The 21656-nt window shown below is 36.6% G+C and overlaps 1 long non-coding RNA gene across 1 annotated transcript; it reads left to right on the top strand.

Annotated features, from left to right (window-relative positions):
- Window positions 1-17819: 17819 nt before the first annotated feature.
- On the top strand, window positions 17820-21008 carry LOC309801631. The gene is made up of 2 exons (XR_014293624.1): window positions 17820-18211; window positions 20043-21008. It is a non-coding gene; the product is annotated as an uncharacterized lncRNA (long non-coding RNA).
- The last annotated feature ends 648 nt before the right edge of the window (window positions 21009-21656 follow it).

The raw sequence follows: 21656 nt of genomic DNA, 5'->3' as shown, positions 1-21656 counted from the left end.
AATACTTGTGTTCAAAAGTATTATTAATAAGTAATACATAAAGAGATATCTCTTTATCTAGTTTCTCACTAATCCCCTTAAATTACCTCATGACCAGCCTAGAACAAGTGCTGTTTATTTCTAGTTTGTGCCTCATGATATCACGACTATATGTCTTCATTTGTTCCTTTCACTCACCCTGCTACACGTTGAAACCTTGCTCACAGCATACACTGCCTCTTCCATGAACCCTTCCCCATACCCACCTTCCTTCTCATTTCAGATGTGTTTCTCCCTTGTCTAAATGCCTGTGGCACTTTCTATTTTGGTCTATCCTTTAGTTTGAACATGATTTGCTGTTGTAAAATAACCCTAGGGAGCAGAGTCTTTGACTAACAACTTTTTATTACCTGAAACTCATAATACAGTGCCTAGCTATGTATATGCAAAGTAGATGTTCAGCAATTTGATTTTAGTGAAGAAATTAGCTATTATTTTCCAGGGGTGTATATCCACCTACTCTAATATCCAAGTTAGGCTCTAAATAGTGTGTGCAGGTACATTTTAGTTTAAAATCCCTATATAATAATATAGTGAAAGTACATTCAAACAGTTATATTCAACAAAAGTTATTGTGAGCTTACATGCCCTTAAGTGGATATTGGCTCATCCGTATCAAAAAGCATAGTAAGCATTACAAAAGAAAACTTTAAAGAAGACATTGTACCAGCTTTCAGTATGCTTTCATTCTACGGAAAACAAGTAAGCAGGGGAAGATGTCTTGCATAAATAAGTACTAGTCTTAAAGCGCTCTGCTAGGTACTTTCATCTATGGTGTATAATTTCATCCTTCTACTATATGCTAATTTTACACTGAGACTCAGAGATCTTACCTAAATGGCAGAGATTCTTTCCACATTCACATGCTGTTCTTTGAAGTGTTAACGAGTGAAGGAAAACTATAAAAACATAATCAGAGTAGTTTAAAATGGTTTTGTGGTCAGGCTTTCCAGTGCTTTTTAAACTTTTGGGTCTTAACATCCCCTTTAATAATTCAATAAAGGCTATGCGTCCACTCCCCAAGTACATACACAACACACACACATAGAATTTTGCCTGTAATTGCAGGTGTTCGCGGACCTAATAAAGCCCTCCTTTGCAAATGCTTTAAGGACATCTACGCTGGGCTCAGGTTTTCTTTTTGCTTGTTCTATGCTTAATATTTATTTTTGTACCTATTAAAATTAAACAAATTGTTATCTGTTATAGATTGAGATATAAACCTAAGCAGCTTCGTACTTTACAACTTTTCTTTTTGCATTTTTGTATTCTGTCCTTCTCTCTCACACAAACACACAGATTTATATAAATGAGATCAAATAATACTCTTCTGTGAAGAGAATGCTTAGAATTTATTCTTAATGATTTTTCTATATATCACACGTCAGTGTTAGCTGTAGTCATCATGTTGTACATTATGTCCATAGTATGTATTTATCTTACAATTGGAAGCTTGTACCTTTGACCATCTTCCTCCAATTTCCCCTCCCCTGACCCTCTGTCTCCTGTAACCACAGGTCTGATCTCTTTTTCTATGATTGTTTTCTTTTTTTTTAGGTTCCACATATAAGTGAGATCATATAGTGTTTGCCTTTCTTTCTCTGACTTATTTAACTTAGCATAAAGCCTTCAAGGTCCATTTCTGTTGTCTCAAATGGTAGCATTTCTTTGTTTTCTTACAGATGAATAATATTTCAGTGTGTGTGTGTGTGTGTGTGTGTGTGTATACATATAATACATATATATCTATAAATATATAAAACAACCTCTTTACCCATTTGTCCATCAATGGGCACTTAGATTGTTTCCATGTCTTGGCTATTATAAATAATGCTGCTATGAACATGGGGGTGCAGATATCTTTTTGAGTTAGTGTTTTCATTTTCTTTGGATATATTCCCAGAAGTGGAGTTGCTAGATATATGTAGTTCTAGTCTTAATTTTTGAGGATCCTCCATACTGTTTTCCATACTGGCTTTACCAATCTACAATCCCACCAACAGCACAAGGCTTCCCTTTTCTCCACATCCTCACGAGCATTTGTTATCTCTTGACATTTTTGAGGATGACTGTTCTAACAGGTGTGAGGTAATATCTCAATGTGGTTTTAATGTGCATTTCCCTAATGACTAGTGGTATTGAGCATCTTTTCATGTACCTGTTGGCTTTTCATGTGTCTTCTTTGGAGGAATGTCTATTCGGGTCCTTTGCTCATTTTTTTAATTGGGTAATTTTTTTTTTGCTATTGATTTGTATGAATTTTTAATTTATTTTGGATATTAACCCTTATCAGATATATGGTTTACAAATATGTTTTTCGCATTCTATAGGTTGTCTTTTCAATCACTTTGTTGATTTGTTTTTGTTTTCGTTTGCTGTGCAGAAGCTTTTTAGTTTGATGTAGTTCCATTTGTTTATTTTTTATTTTGTCGTTTGTGTTTTCAGTGTCATATCCAAAAAGTCATTACCAAACCCATGTAATGAGCTTTATTCCTATGTTTTCTTCTGGCAGTTGCATAGTTTCAGGTCTTACATTTGAGTCTTTAATCCAATTCAAGTTAGTTTTGTGAGTGGTATAAGATATTGGTCCAATTTCATTCTTTTACATGTGAATATCCAATTATCCCAGGGTTCCCTTGTATGTAACTTCTCTCTTTTCTCTTGCTGGTCTTAAAATTCTTTCTTTGTTTTCGACTTTTGATGATTTAATTGCAATGTGTCTCAGAGAAGCCCTATTTGAGTTCAACCTATTTGGGCTTGTTTGGACTTCATGGATATGGATGTCCATTTCTCATCCTAGGTTTGGGAAGGTTTCATCCATTATTGCTTTAAATATACTTTTTTTCCCTTTCTCTCTCTCTTTTCTTCTTCTGGAATTCCCATACATGAACATTGTTTACTTTATTGTGTCCCATAATTTCCATAGGCTTTCTTCACTCTTTTTATTCTTTTCCTTTTTGTTCCTTTCACTGGGTAATTTCTAAAGTCCTGTCCTCCAGTTTGCTGATTCTTTCTTCTGCATGGTCGAATCTACCTTTGAAACTTTCTATTGAATTCTTCAGTTCAGTTATTGTATTTTTAAAATCTAGTGTTCCTGTTTCTTTGATGTTGCTACTTCCTTGTCAAACTTCTTGTCTTGTTCATGCATTGTTTTCCTAATTTCACTTAGCTGTCTGTGCTTTCTTGTAGTTCACTAAACTTCCTTAGGAGGATTATTCTGAATTCTTTGACAGTTCATAGATATTCTCTTTTTTTTTTTTTTTTTTTTTTTTGCAGTGTGTGGGCCTCTCACTGTTGTGGCCTCTCCCATTGCGGAGCACAGGCTCCGGACGTGCAGGCTCAGCAGCCATGGCTCATGGGCCCAGCCCACTCTGCAGCATGTGGGATCCTCCCGGACCGGGGCACGAACCCACATCCCCTGCATCGGCAGGCGGACTCTCAACCACTGCGCCACCAGGGAAGCCCAGATCTTCATTTTTTTAAGGTCAGTTATTGGAGTTTTATTACTTTCCTTTGGTGGTGTCCTATTTGCCTAATTTTTGTGATCCTTGATTCCTTACATTGGTATCTGCATATCTGAATAATTGGGCTCTTCCTCCAGACTTAACTGGGTATTATATTCAGTAGTAGTAGTACATGGGGCTATGAATTAGTTTCCTGGCAGAGAATCAGAGCTTGTATAGGACCTGGCTCTGGACAGGACCCAGAGCCTGTATAGTTCATTGTTTGGGAACCCAAATCAGGCCAGAGTGTGCACTTAATTCCCTGGTCAGGTGAGGGCACTGGTTTTGCCCTGCAGAAGGGGGAGGCCACAGGCTGTGCTGTCTGTTCAAGTGCCACTGTATCTAGGGCTGTTTAATGGGCTGTACAGCTTCCCATGTTCTCTGGTTAGGTTCCCCAGTTGGACGTGCTGAAGGCTGTATTCAGTGATGAGTAGGGCTATGAATTAGATTTCCTGCCTGGGTGCAGCAGGAGAAGCAGCTCTAAAGCCAGTAAAGCTCTTTGTTGTCTTAACTCAAGCTGATCCACACTCCACGTTCTGTGGCTGAACAAGGCCACTGGCTTTGCTTTGCAGACTATCAGCTCTGTCTACCCTTCTCTAGGCTTGAGCACTGCTGGGCCGCACAGTTTCTAGGAGTTGTCACCAATCCTTCTAGTCAGATGGGCCAGGAAGACACTCTCCACAGCAGATGGGATGGGGCTAGTCCCAGTTCCTTTGCCTGGGTGGGATGAGGAGGGACCACTCCAGGCGACTCTTAATTTCTCAAACAGGCTCCCCAGTTGGGAGGAGCTGGGAGCTCCTCTCAGCCTTGGATATGAATGAATCTCCCTGCCTGTGCATGGTACAGGATCCCTCCACACCTGATACTGGCTCTGCTTTGTACCAGAGCCAGTGATGAGCTCTGGCTGCCTGCCTCTTGGCTGGAGCACGACTGGGCCAAATAGCTTCCAGGATTTATTGCCAGCCCTTTTGGTCAGATGGCCAGAAGACACTCTCCACAGTGGGTGGGCTGTGACTCTGCTCTTTCCCTGGGTATGGGCAAACCAGGTTCAAGGGCCAGATGCGTATCAGGTGGATCTGTACCCTGCTGAGTTCCCCGGTTGTAGTGTCCCACCAACCTGGCTCTGTAGATAAGCAAAGGTGCCAGTTGTGATCACTACTTGGGCACTGCAGGTATGAATTCCATCGGTCGCAATCCATGTGCTGGCTGTTGCATGCCCCTTCCCCCTTCATCACAGTCCAACTTTTAGTGGTCAAACCCTGCAGATTCCCCTGCAATCCCAGTGGAGCAGGTTAGAGCAGTGGCTCCCACAAAGCAACCCCAATGCTAGTGGTGGTGCTTGCTGTCCCCCAGTTCTCTTCTCCTACTGGAGGAACCAGAGGTTCAGGGGAGACCTCACCCATGGTGCTCCACTGGCTTGGGGGAGGGGCAGTGTGGTCAACGTGTAGCTCCTTTTCTCACCCTTCTAATGCAGTCTGTCTTGGTCTCTGTGGTGCACGGGGGTGCTTCAGCCTCACCTCCATGTTCTAGGATTCTCTCAAATAGTGTCCTGTTTCCAAATAATTGTTAGTTGTTCCTCCTGTGGGGGACGTGGAGCCAGGAATGACCTTGGTGATGTCACCCCACTCTGGGCTTACTTTGACAATATGTGTGTCCTTTATAGCCCAGACATTTCTGGTACTTGAAATGAGGTTCTCCTTTTATTGTTCTCCCTGCTTTAGGACCTAAACTGGGAGCTCTTCATTAGCACTGGCACAAAGGCTGCTGAGATGACTAGGAAGCAAGTGCCAAGGAGGATAGTGAATCAAAGAACCTTGATTCATGGAAAAGGAATCCCAGAAGGAGCTCTAAACGTTACACATTCCAAAGGATTTATTCAGGGTTTTCCAATCAAAATCATTTTTACAAAAAAGAAACAGTTCTCAGACTTCGAGTAGTATACTGCCAAGTATGTGGAAGAACATTGCCAGCAGTTGAGTGGTGTGGTCTGCTTTGAAATATATTCAGTTTGCTTAGGATGGACATATGTCTACTTCAAAGTTACTATTTCTTTCTAGTAATGCTGTCTACAGTACTATATTTGCTTTTGGCAAGTTAAGAAAACAATGACATCCCTCCCAGGTTCTAAAACAATTACCAGCATAAAAATACATTAAACTTTTTAGCTGATACTTAAGGAAACCAGTACTAGCTAGCATTCCTACTGATGCTAGTATTCAAAGAGAGGCGTGACAAAACCATTAATCTAGAAAACACCAGGTTGGAAAGATGGAGAGAAAGAACTCAAGAGGACTACTTAAGCTGTTGCTTTCTTTACATGTCCCCAAATATGATAATAACCATATAAGCTCCTAAAATAAGTGCAATTTTATGCAAACTTCATAGTATGCCTAGTATGAGGTAAATTTGTACTTTATTTTATAGTATATTTTTATTTTTTATTTTGGTAAAATGTCCCATAATGTAAAATTTACCATTTTAACCATTTTTAAGTGTATCATTTATTGGTATTAAGTACATTCACAATGTTGAGCAACCATTACCATTATCCATTTTAAGACCTTTCTTGTTATCCCAAACAGAAACTGTACGCACTAAACAATAACCCCTTATTTCTCCCCTCCCCTTAGCCTCTGGTTAACTCTATTCTATTTTCTGGGTTTATAATTTGCCTATTCTAACTACCTCATATAAGTGGAATCATATAATAGTTGTCCTTTTGTGTCTGGCTTCTTTCACTTAACATAATGTTTTCAAAGTTTATCCATGTTATAGCATGTAGCAGCATTTCATTCCTTTTTAAAGCCATACAATGTATAGTGATTTTTAGTTGCAAAACACTTTTAGTACATTGTGTTTCTATTATATTAATGATATCTAGCATATATCACTACCATATTACCTTTAGTAGATGCCCAGTAATGTGTACTATGAGTGAGCCATAATTTCATTCAGTCAAAACCCATTGATAAACATTTATTAAGTTCCAAACAGTTTTATGATTTCAAGAAATGTGGTAATGGGCATAGAGGTTCATGTCTTTATGTCCTGGAGCTTTTACTTTTTTTTTTTTTTTTTTTTTTTTTTTTTTTTTTTTTTTTTTTTTTTGGTGCGGTACGCGGGCCTCTCACTGCTGTGGCCTCTCCCGTTGCGGAGCACAGGCTCCGGACGCGCAGGCTCAGCGGCCATGGCTCACGGGCCCAGCCGCTCCGCGGCATGTGGGATCCTCCCGGACCGGGGCACAAACCCGTGTCCCCTGCATCGGCAGGCGGACTCTCAACCACTGCGCCACCAGGGAAGCCCGAGCTTTTACTTTTGATGGAAGAATTCTTGGAGTGGCATGGAATGGTATTGTTGGGTCAGAGATTATGCAGAAACATTTATCATTTGAATACATACATTGACTATAAAAACCATCAACTTCTTCAACAGATAATAAATATTCCTGTATTTTATGTAACCATTTATGACTATCTTAAAAATGAATGCAAGTAATGTAAGGGAATCCACTTAATGTGATTTGAGCAAGGAAACATTCTCACTTTTTTCATTTCTAGTTCATGGAAGAAAATTCCTATACACAAGTATTGAAATATTTCAAGTCTCTGGATCACACATTTCATCATTTCAAAAATATTGCAGAGTACATCACGGATGTCAGTCAAGTCTTGTAACAACAGTGTAGAAAACTAGTAACATTTATAGCTAGTTTGTTTTTAAGCTTCAGCAATGGATCAATTCTATCCAGCCTAATCTGTAATTTTAATTAGATTAATTTTTAAAATAAAAAGATTAATTTTTAATTTAAAAGTATTTTTAGTTCATATTTATGTACCTGCATTATGGTAAATCTTTTATTTTGTTGTTTTTTTTCTTAGTTTCTCTTCAGAGTATCTTTGAAAATTTATTTTTAAACAGAATAATTAAAGCCCAAAGATGAGAATGTCTCATTTAAGATAAACTAAAGGACGTTGGAATAGCTGAAGTATGAACACAATTGGCACAACTTTTCACTACCCTCCTTAGAAGAAGACTGTTTTGATTTGCATGGTCCAAGAAAGGAGAAACAGATAACTTGCTGGGGATTGCATCCTGCTTTACTTAAATTAGACATTAACAGGCTAAAAGGGCAAGGATGAAGCAACCTGTTTATAACATATTTTTGAAAAGCTACTTAAAGGTGAAGGGTGGCAAGAACACAGACAGACACACCCTAGACATTTCACTACAATATTTTAAGGTATGCCTTTTCTTTGGTTGATAGGGATGGAGGGACCTATTAATAAACATTTCTCCTATTTACTTTTGTCTTTATTGCTGTCTAATCAAACCCTCATTAAAAAACAGACATAAAACAAATAAGCATTCTGACTTTTGCCTGAATAAGCAACAACAAGCTCACATCTTAAACAATGGACTGCAGTGGCGATGAGACTGAGGATCCTTGGTCATTGCAACAGTAGCAGCAACACAACCTGCTTTGTTCCTTCTGTTGTATACTGCAGAGTCTGAGTAAACAGAGAGAAGTCAGTGATACCTTTAGTGCCATTTCTTACACTCCTCTCCATGATCTTTCACACTCAGGTTCTCTGGTCATCTCAATGTAGTGAAAAACCACCAGGATGTTAATACCCTCTATCCATTCACAAAACTTAATGCTTCTGAGACTTGCAGAAATCATGTTGAATCTGAATTGGTGGTACCCAATAGAGTCACTAAGAATAATCCGTCAGACTCACCAAATCCAAATTCAGATTTAAAGGCCATCAACTTTTAAAGATAATGAAGATTTTAAGATTTCCATATTTATTATATATGGTCATATGTAAAAATTTAGAAAAGTAAAATTACATGTATAGGTTTTTAATTATAAGCTATATTCACTGGAGAATTAATGCATTTTTAAAAGGATTCATTCTGAAAAGATTACATTAGCACTTTTTTTAAACCACTACCCTCAAAAATAAATTGTGACAAATCATTGTTCACCCAAGTTTATGTCTCATCTCAAGGAAGTGAGTTGTTCTTGGGGAAATTGCTTTCATCTAATTTGTGCTTTCCTGCAGTGGATCAAGCTGAAATGAAATGGGGCTGACATTCTTAACTATTATTACGTGCCCACATTTACCGGAATTACCTAATGATCAGTACCGAAGAGTTTTATAATAAATAAATATGTATGTACTGAGAGTCTCCACTGATAAAAGTTAGTTGAGACATGGCTGGTGATCCCATAGAAGAGATATCTAGCTTATATTTCTTACATCATCTCCATAGGAGAAAGCAATCCAGGATTGCAAAGCAAGGCATGAGACAGTAGCATCTGGTGTATTTTATAAATGTTTAGATTTCTAGGGAGCTCATTGGTATTACATATTGTGGTAAGCACTCAAATGTAAACTGTTACTTTAAAATAGTAAAATATCAAGACCGTACAAATTCCTGCAACTTAAATGGTCAGTTTGGTATTTGGCTTTATGATAGGCCTCTGCAAGATATTTATTAAACAACCAAATGAACCAATACCATTTAATTTTGAAAACTGCCTTCCTAATACAAAAGAATTGGTATTCTACACAAGTTCCTTGTGATTATTTTTGTAGGTGTGGTGGGAATGAATTACGGATGGCACTACCCTTTCTCCTGTTTCTTGTCTGAGGTTTTGGTAAGGTGGAACTTAGAGATGATGGACCTTAAAGTTTGAGCAGTTCAAGACACTCAACCAGTAAGTCAGAAAGAGAAAGACAAATACCGTATGTTAACACATATACATGGAATCTAAGAAAAAAAAAATAGGTCATGAAGAACCTAGGGGTAAGATGGGAATAAAGACACAGACCTACTAGAGAATGGACTTGAGGATATGGGGAGGGGGAAGGGTAAGCTGTGACAAAGTGAGAGAGTGGCATGGGCATATATACACTACCAAACGTAAGGTACATAGCTAGTGGGAAGCAGCCACATAGCACAGGGAGATCAGCTCGGTGCTTTGTGACCACCTAGAGGGGTGGGAAAAGGAGAGTGGGAGGGAGGTAGACACAAGAGGGAAGAGATATGGGAACATATGTATATGTATAACTGATTGACTTTGTTATAAAGCAGAAACTAACACACCATTGTAAAGCAATTGTATTCCAATAAAGATGAAAAAACAAAAAACAGTGAGTAGAATTCAAATAAGTAATAGTAGATATAAAAATAATAAAAAAGAAATTTTGGCAAAACAAAAAAAAGACACTCAACCAAGCACAATCCATTTACCCAGGACAAGAAAACATATGACATTACTCTTCTTTTTTCAACCACCATGGATTTGAACTTTTAGAAAATTGAAAATGCAAGATACAGATTTTATTTATTTTCTTAAGTAATTTATTTATTTCTGGCAGCATTGGTTCTTTGTTGCCGTGCCTGGGCTTTGTCTAGTTGCGGGGAGTGGGGACTACTCTTCGTTGTGGCGCACGGGCCTCTCATTGCGGTGGCTTCTCTTGTTGCACAGCACGGGCTCTAGGGCACGCCGGCTTCAGTAGTTGCAGCGCATGGGCTCAGTAGTTGTGGCTCGTGGGCTCTCGAGCGCAGGCTCAGTAGTTGTGGTGCATGGGCTTAGTTGCTTTGTGGCATGTGGGATCTTCCCAGACCAGGGTTCGAACCCGTGTCTCCTGCATTGGCAGGCGGATTCTTAACTGCTGCACCACCAGGGAAGCCCAAGATACACATTTTAATAAGAAAATATGAGTCAACAGTTCTCTTATCTCTGTGTCTTTTTCTATCTCATTGATTGTGAAGAATACAATCATAGAGAAAGCAAAATCTACATCAGTTGAAAATTTTTTCCACCTGCATGCATGTTATAGTGGATGTGTAACATCTTCACAGGGTTTGTGAAATCAGTATTTCACCACAGAAATTAAATATGACACTAAAATGATCTGACACTAATTAGTCCATTGAATAAGGGGAGGAGGATCGGCATCTTGGTCATCGTTTAGAAGAAAAAAAAATCATTAACCTGTTAGGCAAAATACTTGTCTTTAAATTATCCCTTAATAAATATAATAGAAAATGAAATAAAATGGCAGTACAGTGTTATGAAAGGAAAGCAATTGGGTGATCTCAAAGTGAGTGAGTATAAAAATCAATATTTTTTGTTTAGTTTGTTAATAATTTTATTCTTAGAGCTCTCAGGCAGCTAGCTTTTGGTCATTTTTAAGATCAATCAAAAAGTTCTAAACATTATTTTTAAGGTATGCAGATCACTAGGCCCTCCTCCCCTCCTTTCTCTCTTTCTTTTAATTTTTTAATTTATTTTGGGGAGTTTTGGCTACCATTTATGTTCTAATCATGTTTTTCAGGAAGTGAATTTGAACTTTGAACCTCACCTAGTTTGAATCCTACCTCTATTGTTTTCTATCTCTATGACTTAGGGTAAGTTACTTAACCACTGTGAATTGTTTCTGGATATTTAAAACAGGAAGATCACAGGGTTGTTGCGAAGATTAAAGAAGATAACATAAAAGGGAACTTACTGCAGTGTTTGAGACATAGTAAGGGTTAGTAAATATTTCCAGTTTTTATCTTTCTAATTCTCGTGAGCAGTTTACAATGAGATCTCATTACCACAGATTTTCCCTAAAATTATGAACCTTTTCCTACCCCTCTCCATTTTAAAGCAAACCTTGAAATGACTGAACCTCATAGGAAGATGTCTCAATGCAGGGAATCCCAGTAGCAGGAGAGGTTGGAAGCTACCACAATGCAAAGTTGTCAGGCTCTGATCTGGCAGTAGCTGTGGGAATTAGTCTTAGCTTCTATTTTTAACTCTGCAAGGAGTTGATTGGATGACCTGGGAAAACTCAGTTGGCATCTTATTTTCTTTCTGAATTTCTTTCTGCATCTTATTTTCTTTCTGAATTGTACCATTTGTCTAATCACTCTTTTCACTGACTCATTATCAGAAATGATATCAAGGGTGTTGAATAAGGGTGTTGATTTCAGAAGTAATGTTCTAGAAAATGGGAATTGTTCCCTTTCTTAAAAGCAATAGTTGACAATTTTATTTTTTTGTGATACAGTATTGAAGTTCCTGGGAGAGGGCAACTTTAATTTATAAAGAGTTGTTAACATTCACTTCCTCTAACAAAAGCCTTTAAAGGTAATACTACTAATTATCTGCCTTGTACCCCAGTCTTTTTTTTAATATGTAACTGTTGAAGTTTTTTAATGTTAATCAACATCATTAAGTTGTCCAAAAAGGAAAATTAATCTGTTACTCCATTGTACATCATATACAAAGGAATCTTCCTGGTATATGATATCTTTCTATTTGACTGAATCTCAATGAATTGAGAGAGTACATGTAAGAATTTTAATATTCAGAGTCTTATTCATAAAAGTGCACTACTGAGTAGATTCAATCACTAGCAACACCTTTAAACTGAAATCAAAAGTAGAGCCTCAATTAACGTGAAAACTTTAGTAGCAGAAACACCTGCCTATAAAAACTACACTGTTAGTACACAGGCGAGCTTTAGCATGATAACAATTTTGTTGAGCTTGAAAAGCACATAATTTTACATTTTTTTCTTATTTGACTTTTTATCATTATGTGGACCCTTTAGGTCTAAGGAAACAAGTACAAAAACTGCCTAAAGCCTTCCATTTAATATGTAAGCCATAGTTGTCCGCAAGAGAGAATTTTGTGGTGATCAACAGCTCTAGCCAAATCGGCAATAATTTATTATAGTTGGTAGAGTCTAATCATGTGTACCTAACTATGTTCTTTTAAGTAAAAAGTGTAAAACAGTTTTAGTAGTAAGTTTGTCCTGAATTTCCAAGTCAATATTTTTAATCCCTGTTTGAATACTGAATTCATTAGCTATTCACCAAAGGCTTGAGGCATAGATTTTGGGCCTAGTCTGCTTCTAAGATGAGATGTAGCAAACAGTCTAAATTCCAGTTTTAAATATACACGTGCAAACACATATCATACACATATATTATACAAAAATTTATATACAGACATTCCCCAAATTACAATGGTTCGACTTACCGATTTTTCAACTTTACCATGGTGCGAAAGTGATACTCATTTAGTAGAAACTATAGTTTGAATTTTTTCATTTTTTCAAAGTATACTTTGAATTTAGAGTAGAAACTATACTTTTCCCAGACTCCTGATATGCAGCATGATGCTCTCTTGTGATGCTGGGCAGCAGCAGCAGCAAGCCACTCCTCCCACTCAGCGACTCGATCACAACTGACACACTTACAACCGTTCTGGTTTTCACCTTCAGTACAGTATTCAATAAAACAAATGAGATATTCAACAGATTATGCTAATGTGAGTGTTCTGAGCACATTTAAGGTAGACTAGGCTAAACTATGACGGTTGGTAGATTGGGTGTAGTATAAGCATTTACAATTTATGATATTTTCAATTGATGATGGGTTTATCAGGATGCAGTGCCATAGTAAGTTAAGGAAGATCTGTATTTTATGTGTATTATATATATTCATTATATTATCCAATTATGTGTATATATGCATATAAATGCATGTATATATGTCTGCTTTCATGAACATTTGCCTTCTATTTCAAATATTTGATTATATTTATTTATTTTTTATTTTTATTTTTTTCTTTGGTTATATTTAAAATAAACAGACAAGTTCTTGGAGAAGCATTTGAAGAATCTTTGTTTCCAGAGTCAAGTTTTGCAAAGAAAACTTATTTTTTCACTAGCTGTTTATTTTTCAATAGTTAAAAAAATATTTTTAAATTTTAAAGTGATTCTTTAATATATGAATATGAATATGTATTTACTTCAGGTGCTATATATGTTATTTATACATATGTGTATTTATATATATTAAAATGTTTTTAAACCTGATCTTACTGGGTTATGTCTACTATCCAATTATGTGAGAATAGTGAGATTGTTGCCTTTCAGCTTGGAACATGCTTCTGTTTCATTTGATTATATTTTATCCATTAAGTGCTCTGGCCTTCCATTAGCTCTTTTGCTTTGAGGAATACATTTTATAGTGCATTAGAAATATTCTTCTATTTTTCATGCCATAATTTTCCAGTGTCTCACAAAATCATAATTTGGAATGTTCTGACTTGAATAGTGTTTCAGAATAGAGACTTGTCCCTTTTGGAATCATCAGATCTGTTGGTTAGGTACAGTATTTCTTATTTTTTCTGTTGGGGAAAGGGAGGAAGGAAACTGCAGTATGGAACGTTCCAGTTTTTTTTTTTTTCTTACGCTTATACAAAAAAAATTCACTCTTCTAGTAAAACTAGAAACATGAGAGTGGCAGTTACATAGTTCCAAATTAGGACAACCTAATATACTGTAATTTTTTCAAGTAAAAGAATAACCCAGGTAGTATATACTATTAACTAGATTTTTTAAAACAGCCATTTGTTGCTTAATAATTCTACTCTTTTTCCATTCTTAGTTTCATAACATTTTTACACAAAGGTTTATATTAACAAATGCCATCAGCTGTATTGTTGGTTTCCTCCTGCTTTCTGATGAGTTCTATAATTTAAAAATGCTTAAAGTCCAGACTTCTCAACTAGAATACATAAGCACAGTAAAAGCAGTGTTTTTAAAATTAATTCTAGAATATATTTCTCTTGATGGTAAAGACATATAAGATTACAGATGTGTATGTTTGGATGCTTTATAAATAAAAGTAATATGATTAATCATGTATTAATTTATACTACCAGAAATTCCCTCTAAATCCTTTCTAGGACACAAACATTTATGACATTTCTATATTGTTCTCATTTTATTATTTTAATGAAATATTATACAGGTAGTATTTCATAAAAACATTGCATCAATTGTAATACAAGTTTAGGAATCTTAATTTGGTATGTAAATATACTAACTTCTGTTGAAATTGCTATAGCTTAGGGTCAAAATTAATTTGAAGGTTATTAGTGTTATTATTCTGGTTTTTATTAGCTGCTGTCTCAAATTAATTATAAAGACAAAAATATCCCTGGCTTAGAGTTTCTGCACTATTAATGACATACCGAGATGTCTCTTGGGTATCGGTAAATGATATATTTTAGAGCATAACTTACGAAATGACTTGCCGATTGGCAGACCACCTTTGACAATGAAATACATTTGATAGTCTACCTTTGCAAATTCATTGTACCACACAAATGTGATCTTGGTAATTGACATATGACTATTAAGCTTCAATCATTCTCCATAATATTCCTATTAGCAATTATTAACAGAATAAAGGGGAGATAACAATTCTATAGTATTTATTCAGATTTTTATTTAAAGTCAAGTATAATCTATATTTCTATAGTGCTTTTTTAATCTAACACCTCACTTAAGTAGAAGGACGTGTTCTAGAGGTTTGTTATCAGCTTTTAAATGAAGTCATCTTTATCTTTTATTTAAAAATACTAAAAACAAGTTTCATGGTCTTTAATTAAATATAAATAGTGGAATTGTCTATGAAACTTTTGAAATGGTCAATCACATAAAAACATAGGGATATCCTTTAAAGCAGGGGTCCCCAACCCCCTGGCTGTGTGAGGAAATGGGCCGCCCAGCAGGAGGTGGGCGGCCAGCAAGCGAGCGAGCGAAGTTTCATCTGCTGCTCCCCATGGCTCGCCATCGCTCGCATTACAGCCTGAACCAACTATCCTCCCCCCACCCACCCTGTTGGTGGAAAAATTGTCTTCCACGAAACCGGTCCCTAGCTCCAAAACAGTTGGGGACCACTGCTTTAAAGCATATGAATTTCTAATACATTTATTTAGGTTATAGATGCTGAACTTTTTTTTACATAATAGCTCATAGGTAACCTTCACTATTAAGTATTTTATGATGCTTAGAATCGGAAACAATACAGAAATTAACCAATTAAAATTGTTTTTTGTAAAATGTCAAGTGAGAAGAGAAGAATGTTAAATAATAAATACAGCATATTCACCTCTTGGTTTTGAATATCACGCACATAGAGAAAAAAGACCCAAAGAAAATGTAAAAATTATTTATCAATGGTTAACTCAAGAAATAAGAGAGTCAGGGTGACCTTTACTTCCTCCCGTTCTCATTCTGTAGTTCCAAATTCATTGCACTATGTATGTATTACTTTTAGAACTGTTTAAGAAGAAATGTGCCAGTTTGGATAATTTTATTTTAACATCTAAACATTGCCGAGTATTGTTAAAATGTTCAGTTTTTATGTAGCTTTCTGGAAGATCTAGGTGGCCATAAAAAGCTGAATATATTAGCGGAGGGGGAGTTTTCCCTCATCTTGAAATAATAATGATAAATAATATTTTTAAAGCATTAAATAATTTTCAAAGCATTTTTATGTACATTTTCTCCTCAGACCATCCTAACTCTCTAGAGTTGCTAGAAAAAAGATTCTACTCATTCTGCCCAGGGTGGGGGTTGGAGAGTGGGAATTGAAATTCATGAAGTTTAGCAAATTGCCTATTTAAGCCGTACACAGTTATTAAGTGGCAGGGCCAGAATCCTAACCTGGCCATTCATGCCATGGCCAATCTAGTGCTTTCCTCTATGCTGTAGGAACTGGACATATTTAAGAGGTAAGCACAAACATGGAAATAGGTCTGAATCTTGCTCTAGTTGCAAATTTGCCTATAGACCTCACTGGAGCCTGAACCAGGAAGATCTATATGAATTTCTTTCTTCAACCCAAAGAAATGGCCATGTTAAATAATTCCTAGGTTTAATTTTAAAAAATCGATACTGTCTGTTTTTGCACCATATTCCAGTTTGTGTATCTTGTGTCTCTCAACTTCTCCAAAGAACCATGCTTCCTACCTAAAGGATTGCATTGCTTAAGAAACAAACATTGACAATTCTGATGCTAACCTGAATTAAATAATATACCAATCATTTATGAGATCCGCCTTAGTATTTTTACACTCCTGAAATATCATCTCTATGACCTGCTTTTTAAAATAGTCTGACACCTACCGAGTACTCTTTCACTTCCTACAAGAAATCAAGAAAAAGAAAGCATTTGTGTTTTTAATTTTAGTGAAGGGTTCTTGATTTAAGAATTAGTCATTTAATGTCATTTGAATTTCAAGTGTGCCTCAAGTACTTGAGGTTCTTTCTGTATGACTTCTCCAGAGTTTTCACATATATATCATCATTAATTTCATCTTTCACTTGGGATTAGTACAAGAAAAGTTTTATTTACTACTATTTCTTAGTTTTCTTCATTTCAAATATTCAGTGCCTTGTCAAAAATAATATTACAGTCTTATACTGTTCATTGGTAACAGATAATACCAAGAAATTGTGATTCTGGTTTTCAGTTAAAAAAACAAAATGAGAAACTAAAGAAATAATTACTATAACAATGTTTTTCTCCATTTAGCCAATCAGATATTCACATCAGTGAGTGTTAGATTTTGAGACTATGAATCCCAATACTAAATGTTTTATATATTCAGAGAAGTGAAAAATAATTATTATTATGCTTCCTCTGTGCTAAATACTATTTTAAAACCAGTTGGAATCCCCCCTGACAACAATCCTAAGAGGTAGGTACTGTTTGCACCTATTTTACAGCCGGACAAACTGAGGCACAGAATGATTAAATTATGCATGGTCACACAGCTAGTAAGGCACAGATACAGTATTTAAAATCAAGTCTGTTTTTGTGAGAGTCCACATTCCCAACCCCTGTAATGAAAACGTGTGACCCCTACTATTTTCTATGTACCCATTTACTTGCTTTGTGGAAAGAAAGGGAGTGAGGGAAGAGGAGGGAAAGGGAGGGAGGGAAAGAGGAAAAGAAGGCGGAATGGAGGGAGGCAGGAGAATTGTCAAAATTCTGCCAGCTTGTTGCTACTGTGTGTTATTTCTTATAATAAGGTGGAAAATAAGGACTTGTAGAGATTTACATAGAAGAAATAATTTTAAATTTCCTTAAGGGAAGTCTCTGGTAATATTATCAGATGGTGACAGCAAGTGAATTTCTGTTTAATTCTATTCATAATTAAAATGCTATAGCAGGCTCATATTTGGAACAAACACAGTTCTGTTAATTCTCATAGTAATAATTCTACATTTCCTTAAATTTGTTATCATGTTTTTCACCCTCAACACTCTCAGCTTATTTAATTTTAGTACCTACTCTTTTTCAAAAGTCCATAAATTTTAGTTAGGCTTAAATCATAGGAAACTTGAAGAAAGTTTAGAGCTTGTAACAGAAGGAAACCACCCCCTTCCCACCCCGAGCCCAGCTCTGTCCATCTCTATCAGAGCTACTCTACCAAGAATGGAGGAATTATTCTAATTGGTCAGATTTATGACACATTCTATTACATAGGGTGACTGTATTTGTTTAGAGGTACACAGCAACAGTTCCACATTTCTTCTTGTCCGTTGCCTGGTCCTGTGAAAGCAGGTAAGTGGAGTGAAGATCCTCAAAACCTAGACCTCAGTCTCTTGTTTCTGTTCCATTCCATTCCACCAGGGTGAGCTTACTCCAGCAGAAGAGTGAGCTCTTCTGTGTTTCGCTGGATGGTTCCATGCAGATGAGTCAAGTTCCATTTTGAGCCTGGAAAATCTTGCATGCTGTCTCATCAACTTCTTCCTCTTCTGAGTGTGTCCTCAGAAAATGGTACCATGCCCCCAGTAAGCCTTTACCACAGCTCTGACTCAGGGTTATTAGGAAGGGATTCCAAATCTCAGACATGTTCTGTATTTTAATCAACAGATAATTTGTACTTATAGTTAACATTTACTCTGGATTAGTCACGTGTTCTTATGCAGTTGGAACCTATTTCTGTCTTCATGTGCTTAAAGCTAGGATGAGTATGGATTTTAATCAAGATAATTTAGAAATTTTATTAAGTGTTTCTTATGTGGCAGGCACTGTTCTAGGTACTGGTGATAGAGTTTTAAACAGAGTGGTTACAATCCACACTCTAAGAAAGGGTACTTAACATGAAAATTCATATAGGAAAGATGTACAGAAATCATACGCAAAAATCGAGTCCGTTTAATATGCATGGTTGGCATCTTGGGGATAGAAGAAATCTAACACAAGGAGCTTTACAAGACTGATGATATTATAGTCACTTCAGTTGAACTTTGTTCTATTTAAAACAAGCAACCTTTTTTCAAACCAAGTAAAAAAATTATTGACAGTAATTGTACAACTTTGTAGCTCCTTATTTAGTAAAGAGAGGGTGCTTTGACTTATGATATGAGGCAATTTCAGTATTTTGATAAACTAACCTTCAGCATTTTAGAAATTAAGCTTTTTCATTGATGGAAATTCTAATATTTGCCCATCAGTTTTATTTCATGCCTCCGAAATTAGATTAACTTTTCCAATTTTAAGTGAAAACCTGGCATATTATCTATTGACACTACAGTTCCAAGTTTTATCATAAGAAAAGGTGGGTGAGAGGAATCCCCAGCTCAAAATCCTATCCAAATTTGAATTCTGAAAGTCTTTTTTTGATTGATTAGTAGATGTTGGTATCACATTATTTGCAATGACAGAGGACACTGTCAAGTTGTTATTAGCATTCATTGCCGCACCGGCTTCTGAGAATTCAGTGGTTTTTTTTAAACCACGTTTTCTCCTCTTGACCCATGACTCCAAGTCTCAAGATATCTTGACTCATTCATACATCATACATTCAAGAAATAATTACTGATCACATATACTATTCCAGATACCAAGCTGGTCACTAGGGAGTCAAAATGACTAAGGCACAGGCTTGGCTGTCAAGGAGACCCCAATGTAGTGAACCTTTGCTTCTTACTCTTCAAGTGGCATTGATCCTGTGTCATCAGAAGTAATAAGGAATTAAGTAGCATTCATATTGTAGTTAAATGTAGATTGAGCCAGATGATTTTCCAAAATCAGGTTTAATCAGAGATAGGGCAAGATTGTTCTTTGGGATTTTTCCTTGATGAGCATTGTTAACTATCCTTGAGATGCAATAATAGAAGTCAGTGAGTGATTTATCAATTTGGTTTCCTATGGGAACCAAGATGAAGGACGTTTCCTCCTTTAGTCATTGACTTTCTACAGAGATAGCAAAGGCGCTTCAACTTTCCCAGAAAAGCAATCACCAGTAAACAGCAGTGATGGTAGATGTGGGTTATTTACTACCATGGGGTTGAGAATATTAGTGAGCTGCATTTTGACCACTTGTCAAACATTTTGACATCTTGGAACAGAAAGTGTTATTTAAATATAAAAAGCATTTCCTGTTGAATTGCTGTTAGTCATCCCTATGAGGAAATGACCTATTAAGTAATAGATCGGGAATAAGATTGATTTCTGCTAAAGAGTCCTTAAAGTAGCTACATGTTTCAATTTGTGGGTGTTTTCCAACCATTTGTAAGTTACCACAGTAAAAACCCCATATAAAAAAGCTCTCTGAATTTACTTTCCAGCATTCTTTCCTGGGCTTTCTGTCTCTTTCCCCCCCTCCCTCTCTCTCAGATCAGAAGAAGAGCAATGGGTCTCAAGCTTTAGCTAGAATCAGAAGGCTTGTCAAAACAATGATTTCCGGAGCCTCAGCTGGGAATTTGCATTTCTAACAAGTTTCTAGGAGAAGCTTCTGCTGCTGTTACATATTTGATGAACCACTGCTCAAGTAAAAGGAATGGGAATTTAGGAAGTAGAAAGATGGAGAGCTATGAAAAGCTGAAGTCAGCTTCTGATCTTCTTCACCAATCTGCCCAAGCTATTGGGAAGATAATCACTACTGCCCCAGGGAAGCGTATTGAAAGTCACACCGATTAGAATGGGCATCATCAGAAAATCTACAAGCAACCAATGCTGGAGAGGGTGTGGAGAAAAGGGAACCCTCTTGCACTGTTGGTGGGAATGTAAATTGATACAACCACTATGGAGAACAGTATGGAGGTTCCTTATAAAACTAAAAATAGAATTACCATATGACCCAGCAATCCCACTACTGGCACATACCCAGAGAAAACCATAATTCAAAAAGACACATGCACCCCAATGTTCATTGCAGCACTATTTACAATAGCCAGGTCATGGAAGCAACCTAAATGCCCATTGACAGACAAATGGATAAAAAAGACGTAGTACGTACATAAAATGGAATGAACTTGGGTCATTTGTAGAGACGTGGATGGACCTAGAGACTGTCATACAGAGTGAAGTAAGTCAGAAAGAGAAAAACAAATATCGTATATTAACACACATATGTAGAATCTAGAAAAATGGTACAGATGAACCGGTTTGCAAGGCAGAAATAGAGACGTAGATGTAGAGAAGAAACGTATGGACACCACGGGGGGAAAGCGGGGCAAGGGTGGTGGTGGTGGGATGAATTGGGAGATTGGGATTGACATGTATACACTAATATGTATAAAATAGATAACTAATAAGAACTTGCTGTATAAATAAATAAATTAATTTAATTTAATTTAAAAAGTAATTGGCCCTCCTCTGAGTAAGTGATTGCCCGAGGGCATCATGTTGAACACTCTTGACTGTCCTCTTAAGCCCAGGTTTGCAGTGAATGAGCCATTTAACCTCTCTTTACCCCAGTCTTTCTAGATTACAAATAGTAACGGTAATTTCCCTTCCCTCTTGTTAAAAAACAAGACAAAACAAAAAATACGCAAATCCTGATGGTGCTTTCCCTTTGTGGAAAATTCTTTGGATTTATCCATCTATTACTCTGATGTAGTAAAGAAGAAATTTAGCACAATTTCTCTCTGTCCATAAAGATTTTAGGCTTTTAAGCTTAACTCTTCAGCAAAAACTATCAAATGCCTATTCTCCACTGCCTGGGGCTAGACAGTTCCTTGATTCCGTCTAAGAGGTGGGGAGCCACAAGGGAACAAGTACTTAAAGAGACTCTAAAAAGCCCTATCTTTTCTGCACCCCCTTCGCCACCACCAGCTCTCCAGTTTATCCACTGCTCTTCTCACTCTTTCCACACCAGGAACACCAGCCTCTTAGTTTGTACTTTCAACACTCAACGTTCTCCCATCCAAAGGCCCTTGCATTTACGATTTCATCTTCTGGAAATGTTCTAGAAAAGTTATCCATACACATATAAATAGAATATGATAC

Source organism: Mesoplodon mirus (assembly GCF_964341445.2).
Source record: "Mesoplodon mirus genome assembly, contig: SUPER_3_unloc_12, whole genome shotgun sequence".
Taxonomy (NCBI): domain Eukaryota; kingdom Metazoa; phylum Chordata; class Mammalia; order Artiodactyla; family Ziphiidae; genus Mesoplodon; species Mesoplodon mirus.
This window is presented reverse-complemented; position numbering and strand designations above follow the sequence as displayed.